This window comes from Ovis canadensis, chromosome 3 (genome assembly GCF_042477335.2).
Source record: "Ovis canadensis isolate MfBH-ARS-UI-01 breed Bighorn chromosome 3, ARS-UI_OviCan_v2, whole genome shotgun sequence".
Classification (NCBI taxonomy): domain Eukaryota; kingdom Metazoa; phylum Chordata; class Mammalia; order Artiodactyla; family Bovidae; genus Ovis; species Ovis canadensis.
Genome location: NC_091247.1, coordinates 189,805,091 through 189,825,652, shown reverse-complemented (window position 1 = coordinate 189,825,652; position 20,562 = coordinate 189,805,091). Strand labels below are relative to the sequence as shown.

The following is a 20,562-nucleotide window of genomic DNA, read 5'->3' as shown; positions in this document are numbered from 1 at the left end:
GTAATGAGATCAAACCAGTCAATCCTAAAGGAAATCAACCCTGAATATTCATTGGAAGGACTGATGCTGAAACTAAAGCTCTAATACTTTGGCCACCTAATGCGAAGAGCAGACTCACTGGAAAAGACCCTCATGCTAGGAAAGATGGAAGGCAAAAGGAAAGCAGGTGACAGAGGATGATATGGTTAGATTGTATCACCAACTCAGTGGACTTGAAATTGAGCAAACTCCAGGAGATAGTGAAGGACAGGGAAGCCTGGCATGCCACAGTCCATGGGATCGCAAAGAGCTGGACACAACTTGGCAACTGAACAAATAGTAGAGTATATCCTTGAGGTGTTTTTCATAATCTTCACAATAATAATCATTAATGAATATCTTTAGAACATTAGCTATTTGATAAAGATACACAATATTATAAAATATAATTCCTACCCTTAATGGGCTTCCAGCCTCACAAGGGAGACATAACAGTTATATAAAAAGTAATTACCCAAATACACAAAGTAATATAAGTTCTGTATTAAATGAAATATACTCACCATATTACATTATGAGTTCACATGGTCTGTGTCCTTAAGGAGCTTGTAAAGATCCTGGATAGGTAACATAATTTCAACATAACATGATAAAGTATGAACAAGGTACTAGGGAAACACAAGGCTGGAATGTTTAGCACAGCTTGTTGTTCAAAGATTTGGAGAAAATGCTGCTTGAGCAGATCTGGAAGGATGAATGTGAGACTCACAGATGAGCAAACATGGGCAGGCCTTTCAAAGTTACAGTAACTGCATAAACAAAAGCTCTTAAGTGGGAAAAAGCACGCCATGTTGAAGGAACATGCAGAATTATTACAGTGTCAAGTGCATGATTAGGATTTATGGGGGATAAGTTTGGTCAGGTCATGAAGGGCCTGTGAGCCATGCTAATGAAGAGCTCGAACTTAGGCTGTAAGCAGTGGGAGCCATTAAAAGCATTTAAGCAGGGGGATGACATAATTAGATTCATGTTTTTAAATATCTAAGTGCAGCATGGAGGACAGATTAAAGGAAATAAGGCCGCAGGCAGGCTGATTACTTAAGATTATAGTGCTGTAGTTTAGGCGAAATATCATTAAGGGCCATAATTGGATATAAATGAACTATCCAAAGAGGACAGATTGGGAGATTTCAAGGAGGAAAAATAAGAAGTACTTGGTTATTTATTGGATGTATATGAAGGAGAGCATAGAGTCTGGAATAAGTGGGTTGCTGTTTTTTTTAATTTAGATAATAGTCACATGAACTGAGATTGAGAAAAGTGGGAAATCAACAGGTTTAGAAGAACAGATGAACAGATCTAATTTGAGGAAGGGAAGGAGAAAGTAGAAGCTAGAAAGGAATAAAAGCTCAAAGACAGTTTTTTGTTTATACATTTTGTTGTGTTTTAGTGTGAATAACTTGATCATGCTCGTAGGCTATGAGTCCCAGCATTGCATTTTATGCTGCATAGCACTCAATAAATTATTTGTTGAAAGAATGAAAAGAATGAGTTAGGCGGAAGATGTTGAAGATAGCGAGCATGACTGATAAAGCAAGGTCCTGGGAAAACAAGACATAGAAAACCCAAGGGCAGAGGTAGATGAGTTGGCCTGGAGCAACAGAAGGATGTCTCATCTTTTGAGATCCATGGGAAGGATGTGGCCGTGGTGGGAAATGAAGCCACATTTCTAGAGTGGGAGAAGTTTAGATATCTGTTGCTTGATGACCTTGATTTTGTTAATGAAATGGAAGCAAGTTAGCCAGCTTAAGAGAAAAAGTCAAGTGCTTGAGTGGACTGAGAAGAATTGTGAGGGGACCATTGCTGACTTGAGTGGGAGAGAGTGCTTTCATCACAAGTAACCTTAGAAGTTGGCAAAGGGAGATTTTACTATGAGAGAGAAAGCCATTTGACAATGGCAGATGCAGGGACTAAGGTGATGTGCTTTAAAGATGGATGAAGGGGCCACAAGCCAAAGAATATAGGTGACTGCTAGAAACTGAAAAAAGCAAGTTAATATATTCCCACCTTCAGAAGAAACCAAATTTCCTGACATCTTGACCTTAGCCTAATGAAACTGATTTTTGACCCCTGACTTCCAGAACTGTAACAGAATAAATTTGTGTTGTTGTTTTAAGCTACGAAATTTGTAATAATTTGTCACAGTAGAAATAGAAATAGAGAAGGAAATGGCAATCCACTCCAGTACTCTTGCCTGGAAAATCCCATGGACGGAGGAGCCTGGTGGGCTACTGTCTATGGGTTCGCAAAGAGTCGGACACAACTGAGTGAGAAACTAATATAAGTGGTAAAAGAAGGCTTGTCAGAAAAGGTAGACATTGGAGGGATGGTAGGACATCTATAAACAAAGACAAGGGAATGGGGAAATGGGTGATAAGAAATGTAGATAGTAACAAGCTGACAGTGCCCACAGCGTACTCAGGAACTAGGAGACAAGAAGAGAAAGTGTGCTGGAAAAGGAGGCTGAATTGGTGGGGTCCATCAAATGCTGAGGACCTAGATTGCCTCCTTAATGAGTTGTGCTGTGCTCTGCAGGCTTAGGAGAGCAACCGAAGAAAGAAAAGTTGATGTATAAGACTTTAGAGCAGAGAAATACTTCGAATAGGAAGACTACATAAGTTTCCATTAATATAAATATTAGATGATAAGATCCTTCATTAGTGGTAGTGGCACTATGTACCTCTCAGAGTTCTCCAGGGAAACAGAACCGATGTATGTATGTATATACAAAGAGACTGATTTTAAGGAATTGGCTTAATCATTTGTGGAGGCTGATAAGTCTGAAATGCTTAGGGCAGGCCCGCAGGCTGAAGACTTAGAATTTAGGCAGAAGTTGAGGAGACAAAATCACTTCCTCTCTGGGAAACCTCAGTTTTTGTCCGCTCAGAACCAAACATTGGTATAAAGATTATCTTAAGCTGAAGATATTTGAAATTCAACAGATGAAGAAAAATCATTCTGAGAGCTCATCTTATCTGACTAAAAGCAGCAACTTCTGGGAAATTAGGCTATCATAAATTCTTCTTCAAGGTAGATCTATTCCCAGAAGGGAGACTATGAAAAAGAGCTACCCCTTCTACAAAGGAGGTTTCCTTATGGTCCTGAAGGAGCAGGAAAGACTACTCATACCTGTATGGACAAACATCATCACAACCTTTCTTATCTCCTGTTTGTTCTCTTAAAAATCCATTATCTTCCTTTTCCATAAATGCCTTCCTCCATCTTCCCTTCACCTAATATTAAGATGGTATGTAAATCCCAAATTCTAACCACTCCTGTGAGTTCTTACAGAGTTCTCCCGCTATATGCACATTGCATAAATAAACTCCATTTTCTCTTCCTGTTAATTGGTCTTGATCAGTTCAATTTGCAGCTCCCATTCACTTAACCTAAGAGGGCAGATAAAAAGTTTTCCTTCCCCTACAATTTCAGTTGATTGTATGAGGCCCACCCACATTAACAAGATAATCTCCCTTACTTAAAGTTAATTGATCGAAGATGTTAACACATCTATAAAATACCTTCAGTGTAACCCAAACTTAGGTTAGCGTATGATTAAATAATTGGGTAGTATAGCTCAGCCAAGTTGACATATAAAACAAACCATCACACAAGGGAAAGAAAGGATGGATAATGTTAAAAAAAAAAATTTGAGAAAACATTAGGAGGATTTGGTGATTGGCTAGAATGTGGGGGTTGGGGGCTAAAGACATAGGAGGTCCAAGGTTTTAGGCTTGGATGCAATGGTTTGCAACTATCCTCACTTTTGGCCTACCCTTAAGAACAAGTACTCTCTTTCTACCCTTAACTTCCATCTCTTTTCCTACCCTGAACAATGGCACACACATTTCTCACAAGGATCGGGGTTAAGGACAGAGTGTGTGGCAGTGTAACAGAGTTCTGCACAGGGAAGGTCAGTGACTGCGGCCCTATAGGAGTAATGCTTCAGGTAAAAGCAATCATGATGGGGACTTCCCTGGTGGTCTGGTAGCTAAGACTCCACACTCCCAATGCAGGGGGCCTGGGGTTCAATCCCTGGTGAACTAGATCCCATATGTTGCAACTAAAGATCCTACATGCTGCAACTAAGGTCTGGTGCAGCCAAATGAATATTATAAATAAAAAGTAATCACAATGGAAGTATTATCATGGCTGTTACAGAAAGAGCAGTCTGTTACCTAAGAACTGAATAATTGGACAGGAAGAAAAAAGAGCAAATGATTGTGAGAAAATTTTCTGAGGTAATTCTCTTGAATTGTCACTTTCCTCTGGGCAGTGACATACTGACTTGTTAATGCACTTGCTTTAATCAATTGAAATTTAACAATTAGTATAACCTTGAGCACAGTTTAGAAGCTTTCTGCACTTAATATGAGATTCATTTATCTGGGTTGGTGTTTTCCTGAGTTTCATTTCTATTTTTAGGTTTGGGTTTCTTTCTAAGTGACACACGGGTAATACTTGTAAATTATAAGCTTGGCGTTTTGGCAACGGTAATAACGAAAACCTGAAGCATGGAGATTAAAAGCCCTGCCTGGCCAGGTTTTAAATTGAGTCTGGATGCACTTCACTTACTCTGTTAGACTGGTAACTTGTTGCCAACAGAAACCTAAAGAAGCGCTTTCTGCAATTAATATGTTAACTGACATTAATGGCTTTCTTTTCTCCAGACAAGCCTACAGCATAGGCATTAGTCTTTAGTCTTGACAAACTGGTTCTCAGAAATGAAAGCACCTGTGTTGGAAAACAAGCACACAAGCAACAGTGAAGCTAGCAGCAAAATGCTTTTTACCCTCCAAGGTGAGCTGTAAAACCTTGAACTTAGAAGCCAGTATGAAGGACTTGATTTAATGTGTCAGGAACGACACAAGCTTCATAGCCTCCAGTCCAAATCTGACTAAGCCAGCAGACCACTTGCTACAGCCCTCAGAGCACCAAGCCTCTGGCACACCACCACCCACTTCTCCAGACCAGCACTTCTTCACTCTGTAGCAGCTGTTCTCAGAACCTCACTTGAGTCCTTATACTTTCCTCAAGATGTCTACAAACCCACTTTCTTACATTTCAGCTACAGTGTGAAAGTCGCTCAATCATGTCCGACTCTGTGACCCCATAGACTGTAGCCTGTCAGCTATGGACCAATGGCTGTAACACAAAACACCAAGCACTTTGCCTGCTTTATCTGGTCTGTCACTTTATCTCTTCACTTTACACTGTTGCTGTGAACTAAGCATTATTATTGTTATCATATTCCTTGTATCACTGAGCAAAGTGAGTTTGAGAGAAATAAAGTAAGACCTCACATCTTATAAGTGATAGAAATGAGACTGTACCCCAGTCCTTTTTTTTTCTAATTTATTTTTAATTGGAGGATAATTGCTTTACAATCTGTGCTGGTTTCTGCCATACATGAATCAGCCATAGGTATATGTATGTCTCCTCTGTCTTGAACCTCCCTCCCACCTCCCATCCCATCCCACCCCTGGTCCTTTTGAATCCAAATATTGCACCTATCATTTTACCTTCTTAGTTTATATAGGATCATTTTCTGAAAAAGGGATGGCTTTTCTCAGTTTGCCTATCACTAAGTGTGTGTGGAGGGGTCCTACAGCTTAACTACATGGTGGACATTTTCCAAAATCCTTCTTAACTTTGCATAAACAAAGAGTTGATTTAGGCTTCTGAACTGTCCTCAAAGCTTTTAAAGGACACTGTCCATCTTCCATTTTGAATCTCTTGTGATGGAGGGGATTCCCTCGTAGCTCGGTTGGTAAAGAATCCGCCGGCAATGCGGGAGACCGTGGTTCAATTCCTGGGGGAAGATCTGCTGGAGAAGGGATAGACTTCCCACTGCAGTGTTCGTGGGCTTCCCATGTGCTGGAAGAGCTAAGGGCCCATCAGTAAATGGAGCACCACAGTTGGGGGATTCAGGGAGGCTCCGTAGGCTCCGCACTCCCTGGGAGGAGGAAAGGTCATTGGCTCACAGACCCTGAACTCTAGGGTAATGCCATGAGCTGCCAGTTACTTTCCCCCACCACTATCACACAGCAATGTGAATGCACTGTTTTCAAGAGGATTTCATTTCCATTGTCTCATCCCAACTGCAAACACTATTCTCAGAAAATTAAGCTGTGAGAAACCTCTATCCTGCCCTCCACTTTGTGTGCTGCTACAAGAAAGGTAACAATATAAGCCTCCTCCTGGTTAATTGCAGTTAATTCATGCCTGGTTCCAGGCTGATTGTCCACAGGAACCAGATCATTTCTCCATCTCACTTTTGCATGTGAGGACATGAGCTGAATTCTGTGGAATGATGATTATCTGTGAAAGATTCCCAGGTGATGGGGTTCAGGGCACTCTCAAGGGGCTTTCAGAGCTGAACTTCAAATGTGGGCTTTTTGTTTCTACCCCCGCTCCCTGTCCCTGTTCTTAGAGGCTGACAATTGAGGGCTGTTGTCAGAATATCTGTGATTGTTTCATCATCTACATCTATCTCAAGGACAATGAAACTACATCTATAAAGATACAGTTAGAGCTTTTCTTGGAATTTTGGGTTTAAACTACCAAGGATCTGCCATTTATTGGCTTTAAAAAGTTATGAATTACTTAACTTCTCCTGGTCTCAGTTTCTTATTTTCCTAGTGGAGATAATAATAATAAAAACTACATCAGAGTTTCTTATAAAATAGGTAAGTAATAAAGACCTGCTATCTTATTAGAGCACAGGGAACTCTACTCAATACTCTGTAATGACTTATATGGGAAAAGAATCTTAAAAAAAGCATGAATATATGTATCTGTATAACTGATTTACTTTGGTGTCCACCTGAAACTAACACAACATTGTAAATCAACTATATGCCAATAAAAAATTTTTTTTAAGTGTAAAAAAAAAAAAAGATGAAAGCAGGGACCACTGGTGGTCCAGTGGTTAGGGCTCTGCACTTTCACTGCCAAGGGCCAGAACTCCATCCCCTGGTTGGGAAACTAAGATCCCACAAGCTGTGATGCATGGCTGGGGGAAAAAAAAAAAAGATGAAAGGAGGTAATATCTGTGAAATTAAGATGCTCATTAAAGGTAACTCCAGTACTTGAGTTAATTATTATTAGTTCTTACTAAATGATACTTTGGGGCAAGGATAAATTTTACTAGGTATTTCAATCACACCACCCAGGCTACTTTGGGACAGAATATTTCTCATTAGTACAGTATCTAAGGAAAATGTAAATTCTTCCCAAAGAACAAAACTATAAAACCAAATCACAACACAAAGACAGACGTAGACTCTGACTCATAGTTAAATGATTCACGAAAATGAAGCATTCTTCTGTCAACCAGGAGTAGGATAAGGAGGAAAAGGTCATCAACAAAAGCAGCACACAGCTGGAGTCAGGTGTTACCCTGCCCAGAGGAGAGTGCCTTCTCTCAGGCTACTTCCTGGATCCTGCCTCGTACCTCCCCTGTGCTTTATCTCCTGCTCAGTGGGAATAATTCTCATTTGCCTTCAAATATGCTTTATTATGGAGGAAGAAATGGCAACTCACTCCAGTATTCTTGCCTGGAAAATCCCATGGACAGAGGAGCCTGGTGGGCTACAGTCCATGGGGTCCCATAGGGTTGGACATGACTAAGCGACTAACACACATGCTCTATTATCTTTCATATTTAAATCCTGCCCCTGTTGACCCTGTATTCTCTCTTTGGTCACAGTACCATTTCTCTGCCTCCCATGGTGAAAGTGAAGTGAAAGTGTCAGTCGTTAGCCATTCCCTTCTCCAGGGGATCTTCCTGACCCAGGGATTAAACCTGGGTCTCCGTCATTGCGGGCAGATTCTTTACCATCCTACCATCCGAGCCACCAGGGAAGCCCTAGAGGGTTTTGTTGTTACTGTTGTTTGGCTATGCCATGCAGTTTGCGGGATCTTAGTTCCCTGATGAGAGATTGAACCCAGGCCTCCTGGCAGTAGAAACACAAGAGTCCTAACCACTGGACTGTCAGGGAAATCCCTGAAAGCACTGTCTACACTTCTTCCTAACTCCATTGCCCACCTCCCATTGACCCTTCTACCCTTTCCAGTCTAGCTTACCCTCCCACTGCTCATTGAGGAGGCTCTTGATGAGGCCACGAAATTCAATAAATACCTTTCCCTCCTCATCCTACTGGACTTCATGAGGAATGTCTCCGCGTAACACTCTCCTTGTGGAATCTGACACTAACTGCTCTTGGTTCTTCTGCCGCCTGTCTGGTTGTGCCTTTTCAGTTCCCTTTGTTAACATGGTGGCTTATACCCAACAACTCATTGCAAAGAGTTCCTTCAGTCCTTAGGTTCTCCTCTTGCTCTATACTCTGTTCTTAGGCAGTCTCAACTATCCTATCCCAAGTGCTTTTTTCCAGTAATTCACAGATTTCTGCCAGCAGTCCAGATCTTCCCTATATCACGAGACTGACTATCCAACTAGTATTTCCTATCTCCACCTGAAAGTCCTTCAAGAATCTTTGACTGAACATGTTAAACCTGAAATCACTCTTTGATTCTGCTTGCCTATCTCTTTGCAACATCCTTCTTTATTATTTCTCACTTCAGTTAGGCACTACCAACCATCAAAAGTTCAAGCCAGTAACCTGAAAGTCATTCTCAATGCCTCCCTCATGTCACCTATACCAGGCCCAGAGCCGTAAGTTCTGCCTTCAACAAGTGTCTCAAATGCAGACGTCTCTGCCGTCACCCATAGTCTTCTTTCATCTGAACTACAGCAAACAACCTCCTAATTGGTCTCTCTTTGCTCTATGTCCTTCAATCACTTCTCTTTCTTAAGAGGTGCCTTGGAACATTAATTACTTGGGAGAGACTCTAGGATCTTTATATCAGGCCTTTGCCCATCTCTCTAGGCTCTTCTTAGGCCACGCTATGCCCACCCTAGTTATTCTTCAGCCATGCGTCTCTCTCATTTCTTGTCAAGCTCCTTCTGGACCTGTTTCCTGCATGTGGATTCTCCTGTTGTCTCCTGCCTTACCACCCTTCCCCATACCTGGCTAACTTCTATTCAAGTCTCAGTAGTCCCAGAGAGGACTTTCTTGACCTTCTGATCTAAAATTCTCAATTCCCATAACTTTTCCATCACATTTACTACAATTTGTACATTTAGTAGTATATTTATTTGTTAAATATCTTTTTACCTCCATAGACTAAAAACTCCATGGGAGGGGAGTTCACATCTTTTGCATATCAGTATATAGTTATTCTTACAGCACTGCTTGGGACATCAAAGGCTCTTAATAAATATTTGTTGAATAATGAATAGATTAATATTCTTCTGACAGGTATGTTCTGTTATGGAAACAGATATCAGAGCCTGGTGCCAGTAAACAGTTAAGTCATTCAACTCATGTCAATATCCCTTGCTAGGATTCTAGGCTTATCAACCAGCCTTTTGATAACTTGGATTCTCATTTCTAATTCAAGTATCTTCAGGTCACACAGGGTCATAACTGAGTCCACCTGAGTTTTAACACCAAGTTTTCTGATTCAGTGGCTCTCCTGTAGCAAGCCACCTGCCTCAGCCCACAAAGTGTCCCCAAGTATGTCTCAGGGTTCCCTTCTCTTCTGAAGAGAAGGGTTCCAGCCCCTCTGCTTCTCGGGGGTGTTATCCTTCCCAAGAGGCTCTCTCCAGGGTTTTCCCCAATGACACAGCCCTCAAGGATCCACTTAATGCTCTTTATCTTTTGTCTTCTCCTGGGACTCTTTTCCTTCCAAATCATAGGTCCCAACTCAAACTTGTTTGAACACAAAGAAGGCCTGATTTGTTCTCATGACCCTGGAAGAGCTGAGGCTGAGCCTGGGGAAACTCCAAGCTCTGGCTCTCTGCCCCTCATCTCAGCTTCTTCCCTCTGGTGGCTTCATTGGCTCGTCCTGTAAACAAGTTCTTTCCACTTATTTGGGGACATAGCACAGCAGGTCTAAAGGTTTCATACCCAAGTACCACATACCAGTGGGGGAGGGCTTCTCCCACGCCAACTCTACTTAGAGAAATCTGAGGGAAGGGTGTTAGCTGACCAGCCAGTGGAAGGCCTTGCTTGAGTCCTGTGTGGCCAGAGGTGTGGAATCTCAGGTTTGGAATGAGGGGACTGAAGGAGGATGGTGCACTACCGGAAGAAAGAATAAGAGTGTGGGAGGCAACATCAGAATGCCCACCATGCATTCTGGAGAAGTTGCCTGTTATGGGCTGAATTGTGTCCCAAAAGACACGCTGAAGTCCTAAACCCCAGGACCTCAGCTGTGACCTTATTTGGAAATAAGGTCATTGCTATTGTGTTACAGTTGATCTTTGAACAAAGGAGTTGGGATGGGGGTGGAGGGGTAGGGACAATGACTCAGTTGAAAATCTGCGTGTAACTTTACAGTTTGCCCTCCATATCCTTGGTTCCACATCTGTGGACTCAGTCGACTGTAGATCATGTAGTACTGTGGACCCATGCAGTTTGAACCCGTGTTGTTTAAAAGTTCAGTTGTAGTTAAGATGGTGTCACACTGTGAGTCATTACCTCATATAACTTGTGTCCTTATAAGAATTATTCTCAACCTCATTAAAAAATGATGAGGGAGATTTTATTCAGGTACCATCACAGTAGGGGGTTTTTGCAAGTATGGAAGAGAGCTTGGGCTCGATTTTGAACACATCAAGGAAAAGTAGAAATTTATAGCAAGAAATCAGGGTGGGAGATGGTCAGTGGATGGAAAATTAATAAGAGGAAAAGGCAACCTCTCTTACTGGCCAGAAGAGAGATTTTTGATTAGGTTGACTCAGTAACTGTTAAGTTGGGCCATTCTATTTCTCATTGGAAATGAATAATTTGGCATTCTCTTTTATACATTTCTGTTTTTGAGCTTTGTTAGTGAGTTAGTATCTGAGTTCTTTTAACTTGGGGCTACTGATTAAAGATTCCTGATCAGCAAAAGTGGAAGCCGAACTTCTTGGGCCTATATGGAGGGGAAATCAGAAAACCAGGTGATATCTGTCTCCATGACATTACCTTATTCCTTTCCATTTGAATGTCTTTATGGATAAAATGGACTCTGCTCATAACACTCTTACTGCCCATGGACCCTGCCTCTCAGTCCTAATTGAGGATTAGAATTAAATGTGACAGTTTTTCCACTTATCCCTAAAAGCTGCTCTGATTTCATCTCTATTTTTATCCTATAAAAAGTAAAATGCTCCCAATAGATTAACTCTACTGTAATTTGGTGGTTGCATCAAATTCCCAAGGATATTTGTCCTTGGGCATAATTTTTTATACAACTAAGTAGTTATGAGCGTCTATAAGCGGGCATGGATACTTGACTTCCAATGAGATGCTTTACAACATGATAACCTTATGCCATATGTTAGGCAAATATCTTGGCTGTAATTCACAGGCAACTGACACATTAATAGATCCTCTGCCGTTCTCATTGTGGAGACTCTGTGCTAGTGGCCTTTGTCTACTGTGAATCTGACAGAGGGGCAGGATTAGCTCACTGATGCTTGGAACACAGTTGACAAGGGATTTCATGAAAACAAAGCCAAACAAACGAGGCAGCTTCCGCAGGCACCTGGCTGAATAAATTAAAGTTGATTGAATCCTCTGTTACAACGATGACAGAAAAGGAGGTAAAATATGCCTCTCTTAATGAGTTTCTTTACAATCATTAACTATTTAAGACTTGCTCTTCCAGGAAAGCAGCAACTTTGCACGACACTTTCTACTGATTCTGGGCCCCAGAGATATTGAGCACGCTTTCGGCAAGCAGAGTCACTAGAAAACATTGCTTCTAAGCTAGGGCTGGCAAAGAACCCAACACTCTCTTCCCCTTGGCCTGCCCTGCCCTACTGAGTGGCCACAAGGGTAGGGGCTCAATGAGGGAGAAACTAAATATGCCAGAAGGAAAAAGACTGAATCAAAGTAACAGTCTATAAAGAACCATGAAAATAATGAAAAAATAAGTACATCTTCTACATGAAGAAGAAAAAATAATAGAATCAAAGTTTACTAATACACTTCGCATCAATAAACACTCTGCCACTGGATTTAACAGTATTTATGGATCTTTCATTTGCTATGAGTTGGCATTACCAGCAAGCATGAGGTACTCAACTGCAAAAGTACAAAGGAAAAGCCATTTTCACTTTGTAAAAATGAGCGCATGCAAGATTACACAAGTGCCCTGTGGAATGGTGAAAGTCTGCATAGTGTGGTTTTTAATGGAGTCACACCTATCCAGACAGAAATCCCCATCAACCTGCCATTGTGCTTGCCTCCACTGAGAATATCCACCAACAGTGTCCCTCAATAAGACAGCAAGGTCAGTTTCGGAAGAACTGGGTTCAAATACACTGAGATTTAAATGTTACCTGGGGCTGAAAGGAGGTTAGTTTTTGCCCATTAGTAAACTGTGGTTGGCCAGAGGATTAGCTACTACTCTTAGTGGACTCGTTTGATTTTTATGTGGGATTGGGGTGCCAACCCCAAATATGAAGTGATCAACGGTTGTAGAGAATAAACAAAGCATGTGAAACAGCAAGAGAGGTGCAGAGAGACAGCATGTGTAGTAGGAATACTCACTAAACCAGCTCCAGAAAACTGGTATTACTGCCATTGGCTAAACTATATACTTTTTCAGCAAACTACCTTCATTTTGTGAGCCTCAGTTTCCTCATCTGTAAAACTGGTGTCATTGGACTATTGTCAAAATTAAATAGGATATATATGTAAACACAAACATATCAGACACAGTTTGCACATGAAAATACAAACTTCCCAACTACCTTGCTACAGGATAAGCAGTAATTGTGCAGGGGAGCAGGGTAGGGCGACCAGTGGAGCATGCAAGGAGCTTCTGAAGTGCGGCCAAAGTCAGAGACCACTGCTTTAACTGATTAATACTAGGCTTCATGTAACTATTATAATCCGTGCTAGACCTCACCTGGGGCTTTTGGCAAACTTTCTCTGTAAAGGGTCAGATAGTAAATATCTTAAGCTTTGCGGTTCAGGCTCTGTCTCAACTACTCATCCCAGCAGAGCAGAAAAGCATCCACAGACAAATAAGAATAAACTTGATAGTGTTCCCGTAGAAGTTTATTTTTGGACACTTAAATTTGAACTTCATGTAATTTTCACATGTCATGAAATACTATTCTCTTTCTGATTTGACTTTTCCCAACTATTTAAAACTGTGAAAACAATTCTTAGCTCATGGCTCATACAAAATACAAAACCAGGTGACAGGGCTGGATTTGGACAGTGGCTGAAGTTTGCTGATGCCCGTTATGGACGCTGGATTCTCTTCTTTATATTTGTTATCTTCTTGAATTCAAATATCAATCTGATGAGTTAATGTCAGGAAGGGAACTCATTTTATGGAAGAGAAGATTGACCTTGGGATCAGCTGGGTGACGCTGGCAAGATTCTTCATGTTTCTCGGCCTCAGCTTTCTCACCTACCTTGCAAGCTTGGTACAGAATTAAGTGAGCTCAGACACATAAAGCACATGTACCTAACACATGGTAAGTGCCTCACAAATATTAACTGCTATTAATACTTCCTCAAGCATTAAAAACTCTTCTCCAACATGATATTTAATGACAGCATAGCTTTCCATGTAGATTTTCATGATTTACTTAACAAAGACTTTAAAGTTGAACTTTTAACTTATCCTTTATTTTCTCTCTTCAAAAGGAACTCATAATTACTTTGTGGAAAAAATTTAAAGTGGAGATAAGAAAAATTAAAATTGCTCATAATGCCATTACAGAGAGATTATAACTGCTATTAAGACATCATGATGTATGTTTTTCCAGGTTTGTTTGTATTTTTAAACAAAGGTGGGGGAATTCCCTGGTGGTCCGGTGGTAAGTATGCCATGCTTTCACTCTCGAAGGCCTGGGTTCGATTTCTGATTGGGGAACTATGATCCCACAAGCCACACAGCACACCCAAAAAAGAAAAATAAACAAATAATCAAAGTGGGGGCTACACTGGACATACTGTTTTATAACACGGGCATTCATTTATCACGATAGTGAAGGGCTTCTTGACCTCTCAGATCCTGATTGTGAGCTCCTGGTCTCTGTCTTCTATTATCCTAGACTAACACGTGGCTGCCCACTGCTTATGTCTATTCCCATAAGGGAGACTGGGCTGACCATTTGGATCTCTTGGTATTACAGTTTCTTACTATGAACCTATAAATTGGCAGCTGGTTTTGCACGTAAGTTTCTTAGGAGTTTAGTTACTGTTAGCTCCCACTGTGAGCCCTAGTGATTTACCTCCAATACAGCAAAATAGGGAGTTTGGGGATCTTCAAAGCTGAGGATCTGGGCATTATGACTTAAATAAAGTCAGGCAGTCCTGTCTGAGCAACCAGTCAAATCCTGTCAGCCTCCTTCCCTGACATCTTTATTTTGCTTTCTTTAAGTGTCTTACCAATGATTATACGTGATGACTGGTATTTATCATTTTAAACGGCAAACGACTCTAAGTGGCTGTGGTGAAGAGCAAGTTCAGACACAGTTGCTAGGGACTAGGTGAGAGTAGATGCCCCTTTAGAGTATTATTTGAAGTGTGGACTTTATACAAAAATGTCAGATTCCCTCTCCACTGTTAAAATATCTTGTTATACTTCCCCTTCCTCTTTATGGTATCAAGGAAGTAAGTATGTTGACTTCAGGACTCAAATTTTGATCTGGTTTTGATTAAACCTAGGTTTACCACACTATGGTAACTTTTCACATTGTTGAGAAAAAGATGAACAATTACAATGAATTTTCTGTGGGTGTAGATGCTTCTATAGTCGATGTAAATATCTAAAAATCTCACCACAGTGTGTCTGACACTTCTTCTCATCACGCAGGCACTGGCATGCTCTAGACTTAAACTGGACTGATTTGAAAAGACTACTGACTTGTTATTCGACCCCGTGTATACTCTGGGCAGTGAAAAGAAAGTCGAATGCACTTAATTTTTGAAGTCAAGCTGTTTATTGATCTGGAAATTGAGTCTGTATACCTGCCTCTAATGGCTGAGTGTGTTTGCATGCTCTTAGTGATATGAGCAATTCCCTTTCATCTGTGACAGGGCCAAAGCAGAGGCACAGGGGCCTGAATACAAACACGAAAAACACCTTACCACCTGGGAGTCAGAGGCAGGTTCAGGCACATCCATTCCTTGTGCATTTGAGCAGCTGTTTCTACTGTATTGCCCAGAACAGCAGATGGGAGAGTCAGATTAGAAACCAGTAAAACAGTGGTCCCCTAACCCTTCAATCTTTTCCTACTCCACCTCCTGCCAAAAAAACAAACAAAAAACCTAAAGTGACACTTTGTCAACTAGACATCAACAATCTTCTTTAGCTTAATTTCCAAGGAAAAATTACAAGGATGGTTAAAGTCCTTTTAAAACACACAAGAAGCAATTATTGAACACTTACTACTACAGATGCCTTGCATAGTCATATTCATGGTTTATTTCATCTAATCACAGTACTGGGGCAAACAGCTTTTTAGCTGACCTCATCCAGAGTATGAGGCCTAGCTGGATAGTAACACAATCAGGGTCAGATATCCTAAAGGACAGAATCCAGCTTTGAAAGCAGACCTGCGCCCTCAAACTTGTGTGCTTCCCATGACCACACTACCACATTCTAGAGCAGAACCTTTTTAGCCACAGACAGCAGCTAGCAGAAAGCCACTGCAGGAGGAAGGGCCCAGAGGAAAACTGCTGGGAGTGGGGCAGGGCAGAAGCCCACACCATGCGTGCGTGCAGTGTTATTTAGAATCTTTTCTTTTGAAATACAGAAGTGTTCATACCCAGGCATGTCTCTCAAACATTGATTCATCCAGCTTGGGCACAATAGAGATGTCGGCTGGTTGGCAGCAGGGGTGGGGGGCGGGGCCTCGGGAGATGCCACCTTCCTCGTACAGCAGGCATAGGGCCGGAAGTGCTGATACCTGCCCTGAGGAGGGTGCTGGGAACCAGGAACTGTATTCAGAGCTCAGGGATAGGTCTGAGATAGCGAGTGACCTGTGCTTTGAGTCACAGGAAAGTGAAAGCAGCAGGAAGCACCCTGGGCTAGTGGGGTTTTTGTTTTGTTTCGCTTTTGGCAGGGCCTCCCCGCCACACCTGGAACAGTGTGACAGTTAAGTTGGCTGGAGGAACTGGGCGGCCCTCCTTCCCCACCTGCCATTTAGCTCCCCCTACTCAGATCCCTGGCAAAAGCATGGCCTGAGGCTGTGTGCGAAAGAGCAAAGAGAGACTCCATTCTCTACCCTCCTCCTCAGAGAGGGCAGTGTGCCCACAAAGGCCTGTGGGCCCAGTGTGTACTGGCCGGGAGGTGGGGACTGCAGGCGTGGCTCTGCTACCTGAGCCTCTTCCTTGGGGCATGTGCTCTTTGTGATGCTGTGGTGTGCCAGGGTGTGGTAGGAGCAGGGTGGGATTCAGGGTCTCTGGAAGGAAATGGGACCTTCTTCCCTCCTATCCTACTTTTCCCCATAGTCTGCAGTTTGGAGGCAGAGATCAGGACAAATCTTAATTCTATTACTAAGGCTAAGTTCTGATCATGATAGGTGGAAACTGGAACTCAGAAGGACCCTGAAGTTGGTGTGAAGGAAGGGCAGGGGTCCAGAGGAGGTACTGGTTATCTATTTCTCTGTAATAAATTAACAAAAGCAGAGTTGCTTCACCAACAAACGTTTATTATGTTTATTATCTCAGTTTCTTGGGGTCAGGAATCCAGGTGTGGCTTAGCCAGGTGCCCCCAGGCCTAAGGCCTATCATTTATTATCTCAGTTTCTTGGGGTCAGGAATCCAGGTGTGGCTTAGCCAGGTGCCCCCAGGCTGAAGGCCTTTTATGGGGAGGTGGGGCACTACTGCCATTGGCCAAGGCCGTCCTCTCAGCTGAAGGCTCAACTGGTGGAGAATCCAGTTCTGAGCTCACTCTTGCAGTTACTGACAGGAGTCAGTTCCAGTCCAGTTGGCTGGAGCCCTCCCCTGCGTCACAGGGCATTTCAACAGGGCAACTAGCTTCCTACAGAGCAGGTAAGGTGGGGGAGGGTGCCTGAAAGGAGCAGCCTGTTACTTTGGCCATCTTCTCTTCTCCAGAATCACATCAGGAAGTCCAGCTCACACTCAAAGGCGTGAATAGCAGGAGGCCATCTCAAAGGCTGTCAGTGTCTAGGCTGGGACCTGAACAGTGAAGAGAAATTGACTAGAAGGGGGGGTGGGGGGTGGGGGGAAGTGGCCAGGAGGGGTGCTGCAGCTGTAACTCAGTGTGGCTGTGGGGAAAGTGCCTTCCATGGGAGGAGAGGTGTGGTGGAGAGACCAGCAGGGCCCAGAGGGTGTGTAACCTTTTAACCCAGGTTTGTGAAGGTGAACTTTATCCTGGGAGGATGGAAAACTTAAAGCTGGGGACTAAAACTGATTACACTGTGGGGAGAATGAGGCAGGCCATTGGGGAATTTTGATCTAAGGAGTGACTGAAGGGACAAAATGGAGTCTAGAGATTCGAAGGAGCTGGAATTTGTGAGGCTGAGAGACTGACTGTCGCCACCTGGTAGGATGCAAGTTCAGCAGAGTCTCTGGTATCCCCAGGTTTCTCCTTGAAAAACTTGGGAGAGCCTTTCTCTGAGATATGAAACCATGGGACAAACATGGTGAGGAGCTCAATATTTGAAAAACAGGGAGTGTGAGGTGCTTTGTGAGAGTAGGTGCTCTCTAGGCAGCTGACGTGGGCATCTGGAGGGCTTCCCACAGAAAGAGTGAGAGATGCAGATTAGAGAACAGTAAGCACCCAAATGCTGATCAATGATCCATCGTGGGAGTGGATCCAGGATACCTTAAGCAGCAACAGTGCTTTAAAAGACAGTACAAGAAGAGAGGCCAGTGAACAACAGAAAGTCCCAAATATGCTGCCAGGAAGGAAAACCAGGAGTCATAGGAACCAGAGAGAACACAGGGCAGTTTAAGTGTCAAGCAAGGACTGCAGAGCCTGGAGAGCTGAAGCCTGGGCCAAGTGGGGAGAGAGGTGAAAAGGAATGTTCTCCAAAAATGCAAATTGATTTAATATTTTAGAAGTTAAAGCTGCCATTTCAAAATCCTATTTTAAAAGACAAACAGAATAGATAAACATTTAGGCATCAGTTCCCTAAAAGATCACCAAGGAGGCTTAAAAAAAAAAAAAAAACCAGTTCCAGGGGATGTCCCAACCCTATAAAATTAGTCTCTCAAAAACGAGGCAGGGGCAACTGTAATTTTTTTTCTAAAAGTAGCGAAGTGATTTTGAAGTGTGACAAGATTTTGAAATCACTCATTTAAACCTCTGAGAACTGCTGGTTCATATTTGGCCTAAGCTCTTTCAGAATTAAAGTGACAGAAAAATTCGTAGATTGCTGAACTGTGAGAAGCTGATTGTTAAATTTAAGACTTTAATAGGAAATTTAAAGCAATCAAGAAAATAAACTCCCCCACAAAGCTAATTAAAAAAAAAACAACCCCATCAACTATAAAACACATCTTGTATGTTTATTATCAAGAAAAATGCTAATGATGGCAATTAAGACTACAAATTTAGTTGCGAGTAAATGAGAGCTAGTTTAGTAAATAAAACTGCCTGTAAACATTTGTAAAATAGTTCTCCTCCTCCGTATGGTTTGAAAAAGAACCTGATGGACCTCTAAAGAGCTGGGGCTGGTTCCTGGCTCTAGCAGGGTGGGAAGTCCTCACTGTTTAATAAACCAAGAAAAGCTCCCCGGCTCCTGGTTGCCTCTTCTCTGGGAAAACCACAAGCTCCCTTCTCAGCACTCTGAGAGCAGCCTGGGCTGCATGGCTCCCTCCACTTCCTTACCGCTTTCCTTTGTCCCTGGAGATTTAACTGTGAGCCTCCAAAGTGCTTTAAAAGCCCCTTCCAGGTCCTTCGGGGACCACTGTCCTCATAAGTTCCACAACCAAAGAGCAGCCTTTCACATACAAAGTCTCTAGACCCCACCTTGGGCCCCTCCAGACTGGCAACAGACCCCCAAGGACTTACCTCTCATCTTCTGGAAACGTTTCACAGTTCACCACTCACCCCTCCCCTTTCTCCAGGACTTTAACTTAAAATAGTTTCCCCACTTCTACCTTCTCTTGCTGTCCTTAAAGACACATATATTGGTTTTTCATTAGTTTTAAAATATTAACTCATCAGGAAATGAAAGTAGCAGAGGGAAAGGCATAAATCAGAGCTCCCCTCCCTGGCCCAGGGGGAGCCTCTCTAGGAAGGCTCAGATGTTTACATCTTCAGGTCAAATTGCTCCAAACAATGGTTGCCCTTAGGTTTCCCCTCTCGGGGCAGAAGGTGCCTAATTTCACTGGTCGTCTACCGCACACCAGCTCGCTGGGAAGCTGACTCATTCTTGCACGGCTGGAGGGATTCTGAATCTAGAGCCTTAAATGTGTGCATACCCTTCACAGTAATCCCACATCGAGGAAAATATCCTAAGGAAATAATCAAGAGATGCAGCCAAGGATTTATGAACAAAGAATATTCAGGGCAAAGCCATAACTGAGAAAAATTGGAAAAGACAGACGTACGTGCCTCCCAGGTGGGGCTTGGCTCCACAAACCCTCCAGCACCTCGATGGTGGATGGGGCGCGCCCAGCCACGTGGTCATTCAGATGGCAAACGTTTACTAGGTACTCTGCATTAGGCACTTGGCTGGGTAAATAAAACAGGTTAGGTTCCCCCCCTCCCCGCCCGAAGATGCACTCGACTAAAATTCATGAGCTAAAACAATTCTAAAATTATTTACACTGTGTTTTTTGGGGGGAAGCCGATTACATACTGTATCACCCCCGACTCTTTCAACCCCTGCCATAAGCAGTTACCAAATCCGAGTATTTTTTCCTTCAGTGGCTTTCCCTAACCGACCTCTTCATTCCTTTTCAAAAGCAGATCCTAAGGCTCTGAGGTAACCTGATAACAGCGGAAAGAACACCCACATGGAAGTCTTCCGATTGGTTTCTAATTTCAGGAAGTTGCCGACTTTGGGCAAATCACGTCACCTCTGGGACTGTTTCTTTCTTTTTAAACTTGTATTTTGTATTGGGGTATAACCTAGTTAACAAAGTGTTGTGATAGTTTCAGGTGAACAGCGAAGGAATTCAGCCTGACATATACATGTATCCATTCTCCCCTCCGGGATTGTTTCTAATCAAAATAAAAGGCTGGCCTTCATCTTTCTCGGAGTCCAGTAATTTTTTACTCTGACAGAACCATCCGTAGATGAGGAAGTCTCAGCCCTTGGCTAAAAGGAGGGGGAGGCAGGGAACCCCTCGAAGATCTGCGCACTTCTGTCTAGGGAGTTCCAGAACACCGACGAGGTAAGGGGCCGCCTCCGTGGAAGGGGGGCGAAAGTCTAGAAGTGGGCGGGCCTGTGTCGGGGGAGGCCGGGAGGTTGCGCAGGCCCCGCCCAGGCCCCGCCCAGGCCAGCGCTGTGCGCGCCGCTCTCCT

General features: G+C 42.9%; 1 long non-coding RNA gene across 1 annotated transcript; it reads right to left on the bottom strand.

The window, feature by feature from the left end:
• Positions 1-13,139: 13,139 nt before the first annotated feature.
• On the bottom strand, positions 13,140-19,752 carry LOC138437691 (uncharacterized). The gene is made up of 3 exons (XR_011256114.1): positions 19,644-19,752; positions 15,207-15,362; positions 13,140-13,986 (listed from the first exon to the last, which is right to left on the bottom strand). It is a non-coding gene; the product is annotated as an uncharacterized lncRNA (long non-coding RNA).
• Between the last annotated feature and the right edge of the window lie 810 nt (positions 19,753-20,562).